The sequence below is a fragment of the Macrobrachium nipponense genome, chromosome 36, assembly GCF_015104395.2.
Source record: "Macrobrachium nipponense isolate FS-2020 chromosome 36, ASM1510439v2, whole genome shotgun sequence".
Taxonomy (NCBI): domain Eukaryota; kingdom Metazoa; phylum Arthropoda; class Malacostraca; order Decapoda; family Palaemonidae; genus Macrobrachium; species Macrobrachium nipponense.
Genome location: NC_087220.1, coordinates 52406837 through 52416144, shown reverse-complemented (window position 1 = coordinate 52416144; position 9308 = coordinate 52406837).

Genomic DNA, 9308 nt, shown 5'->3' with positions numbered 1-9308 from the left:
AATATCCTTCACCAACTGCGAGGGAAAAAGATGTTCTGAGAGAGGCGCAAAAACATAAGGCGGATCTTTGCGAAGGAGAGACGGCCTTCCGTGAGGAAAGCCACTGTGAACCGCCCTCTTCTTTAAAACTCCTGCACCAAAGAGGGAGCATACTTCAGCCGATCCATCCTGAACAGCCTTATCAATGCATGTGAGGATGCTATTTAGGGTTTCTGGGTCCAGTTGTTCCTTTTCATGAGACTTCTTGGCAAGAACCCCACCCCAAGGGACCAATCTAAGAAGTTAAAAAAACTTCTAAAGTGTGAAAAAGCCCTTTGAGGAGGTGGTCCGTTTCCGAAAGACCCCATGTTACTTTTGCTGAATTCAAGGGCGTGTCTTCTCGATGAGTCTACTAAACTCGAGAAGTCTGACTCAGCTGAAACGGACAGAGACAATCCCATATTTTCTCCCGTTTCGTACCAAATGCCTCTCCTCCCTGTAAGTTTAGCGGGAGGCATACAAAAGACTGTCCTTCCTAACTCCTTCTTCTTCTTGAACCAGGAGTCAAGAGATTGTAGCGCCCTCCTCATAGATATAGCAGGCTTCATTTTTAGGAAAGAGGAAGACTTGTGCGTTTTCCGTGCTCGAAAAGAGGAGCGTGGAGAAGGAGGAGCGGCTGGCGTTAAAGAGTCTCCATTTTTCTTCCAAAGAGAAGGGACGAAAGAACTTGTAATTAGAAAATCCTTCCTTCATTTCATCCTCCGAGGCATCTTCTGGGTTGGAATAGGCTCGGAAGGAGAAGGCTTCCCTTCTTTCTTCTGTTTCTTCCCTTACTCTCTTCCTTTCTGAAGAAGCACTCCTAATTGAAGAGGGGCTAAGAGTTACTCTCTCTTTGCTAAAAGATTGACGCTTGGATGACTCCTGTCGGATGTCAGGCTCTTCATGCAGGGAATGCGCCTGGTGTACAGCAGGAGTATCTCGCCTGGAAGGAGTAACGTGTTTGGAATACTCCTGGTGCTTGGCAGGCGCAACGCGCTTCGAATACTCCTGGCTTCTGGTAGGCGCATCTTGTTCCGAATACTCCTGGCGCCTGGGAGGAGTATTAAGTTCAGAATACTCCTGGCGCCTGGGAGGAGTATAAGTTCGGAATACTCCTGGCGCCTGGGAGGAGATTAAGTTCAGAATACTCCTGGCGCCTGGGAGGAGTTATAAAGTTCGGATACTCCTGGCGCCTGGGAGGAGTATCGATGTCCGAAGACTCCTGGCGCCTGGCAGGAGTATGTCGCTCCAAATACTCCTGATCCTTGGAATGGAGTTATGGTGTTTTTAGTAGGAGTATTGATCATGGTAGGCGCTTTTCGTTTAACAAGCGCTCTACTGCTAACAGGATCTTCTTCTTCAGTTAACTCTTGGCGCTTGGTTGAAGATCTTGAACGTTGTACTGAATACTCTGGCTCTTTGCGCCTACTCGGAGCCTGGCTCCTGGCTGGAGCCAAACTCTTGACAGGGAGTAACTTCCTTTCTTACTTCTCTCCTGTCTAACGCACCGTTCCCTTACTGGAGATGGTCGCCTGTGCGACACCTCCCCTGGAAGGCTCGTTGCGCGTGACAGGGGATCGGTATTTAGATCTTTTAATAGGAAGCCTATCATCCTTCTTACGAGTAGGCTCCTTATAAAGAACTCCTACCAACGAGGCTAATTGTTCCTGCATATTCATTAAAATTTTCCTGGTTGAGGAATCTTTCGAATCAGGAGAGGGAGATCTGGAAGGCGCTCTAGGATCTCCTCCAGACCCAGGGTCTGATTGTTTTCTAGCCTTCTTTATTACCGAAGGCGCTCCTTCTTCAGAGAAGCGCTCGGGACCTAGAATTGATGCTCAATGTTCTTTCATACTCCCTTCTTCGCGGACGGGAAAGTTTCGAACCCTTTCCTTCCATCCTCTTCTCGGAGGAGGGCGGCGAACTAGAAGACGAAAAGCACTCTCGAAGGACCTTTTCTTTTCCGATAGCGGTCCCTTTGGCAGATTGGTGATATGATAGATTGCTGCCGAAGGGACGCCCTGATCGTTGGGGCTTCTCCACAACCCCCGTACGGCTTTTCGACTTTCCTTCTCCTCCGGGCCAGGGAGCTTGGAAGAGGTCTAGGCCTGGGAGCGTCGCAGAGACGACCAGACTCCCCCTCCACTACACTGGGGACACTAATATCACTAGCGAAACCACTTCACTTCCTTACCTTCCAATGCTGCTATTTTTTCCTGCATTTTCTGAAGGGAAGCTCTGAGTTTCCGCTATTTCCGAAGCAGAACTAGAGGGATTAGCAATTTGTGAACGGGCTGAAACAGAATGGGCATGATTATCAGAGGAAGAAGCTACAGAACTAGACAGTAAATCACGAGATGTAGACATTCTGCGGGTTTTGTAAGCCGCCTTCCTCTCTCTATCTTTCTCTAACTTCTTCAAGTAAGAAGTTAGATTCTTCCACTCTTGCGCACTCAGTTTCTCACACTCATTACACGTATTCTCAATCGAGCATTCAACCATTCTACAACCACTGCATGTAGTGTGAGGATCTACCGAAGCTTTCGGAATCCTCACCTTACAGCCCTCATTCACACACACTCTGAAACTAACACTAGAGTCAGACATATTCACGAATTCCAAAACCAAGTCCAAAAAACAGTCCACGATAGCGAATGCCAAACAACGATCCAAGTACGTCACCAAATATCAGCGAGAGATGATCAAAAGCGTTGTGAAAAAAAGAATTCTAGCCAGGAGGAAGTAACAACAATGTTGATACCACCGGCGACAGAGAGAATCTGATTAGAAAACGGGAATGGTTCCTAGTCCTGCCACCCAGAGCAGGGCGGTAGATCACCTGACCTACCTGTAGCGAGTGCCGCGAAATTTGAATTTCTGTCGGGGACGACGGAGTCGATAGCTATGTATATATCTGACAGGTAAGTTGAATGTATGAAAACAGGGTTTTAAACGAGCAAATAGCTGAGTCTCCCTTGAATCCTACTTTATCCTCCAGAGCATGTAATTCACTAACTCTCTTCGCCGTAGCTAGAGATAATAGGAATAGGCATTTCCTAGTAATGTCCCGAAACGATGCCAGATGAGGAGGTTCGAACCTTTCGGACGACAGGAACTTGAGTACCACGTCCAGGTTCCAGTTAGGAGGGACCGGTTCCTTAGACTTCGTCGTCTCAAATGATCTTATGAGATCGTGGAGATCCTTGTTATCTGCCAGATCTAATCCTCTATTCCTGAAGACTGCCGAAAGCATACTTCTGTATCCCTTTATTGTGGATACCGCTAGATGCGATTCTTCTCTCAGGAATAGAAGGAAATCCGCAATTTCCGCTACAGAGGTAGTGGAGGAGGACAACTTCTTAGTTCTGCACCACCTTCTAAAAACCTCCCACTTTGACTAATATACTTGTCTAGTGGAGGTTCTGCGGGCTCTCGCGATTGCGCTTGCAACTTTGCGAGAAAACCCTCTCGCTCTGACGAGTCTTTCGATAGTCGAAAGGCAGTCAGAGCGAGAGCGGGGAGGTTTTGATGATACCTCTGGAAGTGTGGGCTGTTTGAGAAGATCCATCCTTCTTGGGAGGGATCTGGGAAAATCTACCAACCACTCCACTACCTCCGTGAACCAGTCTTGTGACGGCCAAAAGGGGGCTATCAATGTCATCTTCGTCCCCTTTGAAGCCACAAATTTTCTCAGCACTAGTCCCAGGATTTTGAACGGAGGAAAACAAGCGTAGACATCTACGTGAGACCAGTCTACCTAAAGGCGTCTACCATCAGAGCTCTGGGGTTGTCTTCCACAACCCGAGCAAAAGAACTGCCAGCCTTTTGGAAATGAACGTGGCGAAAGAGATCCACGTGAGGAGTCCCCCAAAGAGACCAGAGAACTTGGCACACATCTTTGTGTAGGGTCCACTCTGTGTGAAGGACCTGGTTCCTCCTGCTGAGCCTGTCCGCCCTCACATTCCTTTCTCCCCGAACGAACCTTGTAAGAAGGGAGATGTTCCTCTGAGACGTCCACAGTAGAAGATCTTTTGCCAGTTCGTATAGGAACAAGGAGTGAGTCCCTCCTTGTTTCCGAATGTAGGCAAGTGCTGTGGTGTTGTACACATTTACTTGAACTATTTTGTTCAAAACAAGAGGTTCTAGACTCTTCAGAGCCAGGTGTACGACGAAGAGCTCTTAGCAGTTTATGTGCCAAGACACCTGTGCTGCTTCCCAGGTGCCTGACACTTCCTTCGAGCCTAATGTTGCTCCCCAACCTTTTCCGACGCGTCGGAGTACAACACTAGGTCTGGGTTCAGGATTTTCAGGGAGATTCCTTTGTTCTCCTTTAGAGGGGGAACCACCACTCCAAATGTGGTCTCATTCCACTGGAATGGGAAAGGTCGTCTGAAAAGATGTCCGGTCTTCCAACTCCAAGACCTCTTGAGTAAGAATTGAAGAGGGCGTAAATGCAGCCTTCCCAAAGGGAAGACTGTTCGAGCGAGGAAAGGGTTCCTAGAAGGCTCAGCCATTCCCTCTCCAAAGTCTGTTCCTTCCCTAAGAAGAGAGAGACTACTTGCAAACCTTTTGTGATTCTCTCTTGCAAAGGAAATACTCGAAAACCCCGAGAATCCATCTGAATCCCCAGATAGACTAAGTTCTGTCTGGGGGTCAGTTGTGACTTCTTGAGGTTTACGAGTAATCCCAACGATCTGATCAGGTTCAATGTCAACGTAAGGTCCTCCAAGCACTGTCTCTCTGATCTGGCTCTGATGAGCCAATCGTCCAGATACAGAGAGACATTTACACCTTTGAGGTGAAGAAACCTCGCCACATTCTTCATCAGACTTGTGAAGACCTGAGGAGCTGTGGAAAGGCCGAAACACAAGGCTCTGAACTGAAAGATCCTTCCCCGTCATGAAACGGAGGTACTTCTTTGATGAGGGTGGATCGGGACGTGAAAATAGGCGTCCTGGAGATCCAGAGACACCATCCAATCTCCTTGTCGCATTGATGCAAGAACTGAGCAGAAGTCTCCATCGAGAACTTCTCCTTCTGAACAAATTTGTTCAGAGAGCTGACGTCTAGTACTGGTCTCCAGCCTCCCGAGGCTTTCGCAACCAGAAAAAAGGCGATTGTAAAAACCCCGGGGAGTTTTGATCCAGTACTAAGTTCTACATCGCTCTCTTGTGTCCCAAACAGTCTGAATCCACCATCGATCGAAGAGTATCCCATCAGCCACAGGTATCCTTGTTTTACTTGGCTGACAGTTCCCGCGGTGTTGACGTTAGGGGAGGACTGTCCAGGAAAGGGATACGATATCCCTTCCTTATTACAGACATTGATGAAGCGTCTGTGTTTATACGTGCCCAGGCCTCCACAAATCCCAGGAGCCTGGCACCTACTGGTGCTTGGAGGAGAGAAGCATCATTTTTCCTTTTTAAAAGGACGAAAGGCAGACCTACCTCTCTTCTCAGGAGCCTTCCTTCTTGAGTGAGCTCTGGAGTAGGGCCACCTCCAAAGGGCTGAACCGATGTACTCGGTCCTTTCTTTTTGTTCCGTCGCAGTAGCAGGTTTCTTTTTCCTTGCTGATGAGTAAGAAGGTCTTGAGTCGCCTTCTCAGTTAATGAACGAGAAATGTCCTTCACTAACTGAGAAGGGAACAAAAAGTCTGACAATGGAGAGTACAGTAGCGCTGCCCTTTGAGAGTGGGAGACCGCTTTCGTCAAAAAGGCACTATAGACTGTCTCTTCTTAAGAAGACCTGCTCCTCAAATAAAGAGATTCTCAATCCGAGCCCATCCTGTAACAGCTTTTTGTCTATACAAGACCAAAATACACAGAAGGACTTCTGGTTCGAGTCCTTCAGAATCATGGGCTTTCTTGGACATCACCCCAAGGGACCAATCTAAGAAGTTGAAACCTCTAATACATGGAAGGTCCCTTGAGGAGATGCATCCAGTTCTGAAATGCCCCAAGTTATACAGGCAGAGTTCAAACTTTGTCTTCGTGAAGCGTCGACTAAGGTAGAAAAGTCCGCCTCTGTCGAAGACGGAAGAGAAATGCCCATATTCTCTCCCGTCTGATACCAAATGCCTCGTTTACCAGCTAGTCTCGCTGGGGGCATGCAGAAGACCGTTCTGACCAACTCCTTCTTCGACGTTCATCCATGAGTTTAAGGACTGAAGAGCCCTCGTTCATCAAAATGGCGGGCTTCATTCTAAGAAAAGACAAAGACTTCTTCGTCTTTGCGCTCGAGAAAAGAGAGCGCGGAGAAGGAGGAGCGGCAGGGGTCAAGTCGTCTCCATATTCTTCTAGAAGCAAGGCTGTCAAAACTTTATAGTTCGATAGTCCTTTTCTTCCCTGATACTCGTCTTCCGAGTTTACTTCTAACTCGGGGTCTAGATGATTCTCCGCTAACAAATCAGGACGTCTTTGCCTCTGGGGGAGACAAACTCCTGATAGGAGGGAGGGACTAAGGGAATGATATTCCTCCTCTTCAAAGCTTTAATAGAAGCTTCCTTCTTGGAAGGAGCCAACAGCCTAGGCTTCTCTCCCATAAAAGGATGACGCCTCCTGCTTGTCTGGCTGCTGACGTCTGGATGACGCCTCGCGCCTGGAAGACGCTTCGCTCTCAACTGGCCGATCCTAGCTGGCGCCAAAACCTTGGTTGGAGCCTCGCGCTTATAAGACGCTTTGAATGACGCTTCACGCCTATAAGACGCCTCACTTCTATCTGGCGTTACGTTTCTGCCGTAAGGTTCCCTCGATCTCGATCTCGAAACCGAAGCCTCAGCGGTATGTTTGGAAGCTTCACGTCTGCATGACGCCTCTCGATTTGCAGGGGAGAGAGGAAGAGTCTTCTTGATTGGAAGCGAAACGTCCTTCTTACGAGGAGGATCCCTCGCTAACACTTCCACCAAAGAGGCTAGCTGTTCCTGCACTGCCATGAGAATCTTCCTGGAAGTTTCTCCCACGTCATCTTCAATCGGGGGAGAAGTAGCAGGAAAGCGTTCTGCTACGTCCACGTAGGGTGACGCTGACGCCACCTTCACCTTTTTAATAGACGAGGGAGCTTCATCTGAGAAGCGCTCCGGGCTCGAATCCAATTCAGGTTCTCTCAATGAGGTTTCAGAGGCCTAGAGAGATCTGAATCCTTCCACCCTCGTTTAGGTGAGGGAGAGGGAGGATAGAGAAACACTCTCGCAGGACGCTTTTTCTAAAGCGTCCCTGAGCAGCCTGCATCGAAACAGAGCCTGCTGAAGGGACGTCCTGACCGTTGGGGATTCCCCACGACCTCCTTAAGGGCTTTCGACTTTCCTTCTCCTCTGGCATGGAGCTTGGAAGAGGTCTAGGCCTGGGAGCGTCGCAGGGACGATCAAACGCCCCCTCCACACACTGGGAGAACTCACTTCACTGTACAGTTCACTTTCACTAGCCTTACCTTGTAAGTCTGCCATTTTGGATTCAGAAAGTAAAGCTTGTGAATTTGACATATAGGGAGAATCCAACTCATCAGGATTAGAAATAGGATCAATAAAAGGCTCAATAGGCCTTGTACTCACACCTTTCAAACGTCTAACCCTATCCCTCTCTAACTTCTTCAAATAAGAAGTTAAAGTTCTTCCATTCTTGCTATTTAATCCCTCACATTCATGACAGGTATTAGTAGCAGAACACTGAAACCCCCTACATTTACGACATACAGTGTGAGGATCAACCGAAGCCTTCGGTATCCTCACCCTGCAGCCTACATTCACACACATTCACACTCACATTTGAATCAGACATACTGAGAAAAATCCAAAAAGCAAGTCCAAAATCAGTCCACAGTAGCGAATGCCAAAAACACGATCCAGATACGTCACCAAAAAGCCGAGAAACGATGATCAAAGGATGAAATAAGAATCTAAGTCAGGAGGTAATAACAACAATGTTGATACCACCGGCGACAGAGAAAATATGATAGAAAACGGGAATGGTTCCTAGTCCTGCCGCCCAGGGCAGGCGGTAGATCACCTGACCTACCTGTAGCGAGTGGCGCGAAATTTGAATTTCTGTCGGGGACGACGGAGTCTTAGCTATGTATATATCTGACAGGTAAGTTGATTGTATGAAACCTGAAGTTTTCTGTTGTGCCAGGTGGCGAACAAATCCACTCCTGGACACCCCCACAGGTCGAAGAGCCTTTCAGCCACTTCTGGGTGAAAAGATCATTTGGTCCCAATCACCTGATTCTGGCGGCTGAGCTTGTTTGCCACTACATTCCTCTTGCCTGGAATGTATCTGGCTGACAGCTCTAACCGAGTGAGCTACGGCCCCACTCGTGCACCTGCATCGTCAACTGGTGCAATGGAGGGACAATTAGGGCCCCCGTTTGTTGATGTATGCCACTACCGTGGTGTTGTCGCTCATCAATACCACTGAGTGTCCCATCTGTCATTCCCAGAACTCTTGAAGTGCGAGAAACACAGCCTTGAGTTCCAGGAAGTTGATGTGGAGGTGCTTGTCGTGATGGTTCCACACTCCTGTAACCAGCAACTCTTCCAGGTGTGCGCCTATTGAGAGGTTCCAGTCGTCTAGCCACCAGGCCAGGTCCTCCTTTACTTCCTCCGTGAGAGGAACCAGGAAGGATTGTAGATCCTGTGCCTGTGACCAGCACTCCTTTAGTCTCCACTGAAGAGACTGCAAGTTAAGACGCCTGTGAGGGACAAACTTCTCAAGTGACGACAGGTGACCGATCACGACTTGCCACTGTTGAGCTGACTGTTCCTGTCATGACAGGAACCGTCTGGCTGCCTCCCTGCACCTGCTGATCCGCGAGTCTGCAGGGAAGACTCGTGCTGCTACTGTATCGATCAGTATGCCCAGATACTTTATCCTCTGCTTGGGTTCGAGATCTGACTTCTCGACATTTGCCACGATCCCCATATCACGGCATAAGTCGATGAGTCGATCTCTGTCCTGTAGAAACTGCAAGCAGGAGCTCACCAGGACTAGCCAATCGTCGAGATACCTCATCAGACGTATCCTGACCGAATGGGCCCAAGCCAACACCAGAGTGAACACTCGCGTGAACACTTCTGGGGCAGCACGTGGACGGTCTGATGGGACCATCATGTCAACCCTGGGAACTGGACGATCGCTGCGCGAGCGACCGCTGGTCTGGCGAGAGTCACCTGAGCGACTCTTACCATCCTTCCGCTCTGTGCCTGGATCCTGACTGTGAGCGTGCTCAGTTGCCTGGTTCCTGGTTGCACGATCACCGGTAGGTGACCGTACACTCGGTGACGCTTGCTCGCAAGCGGC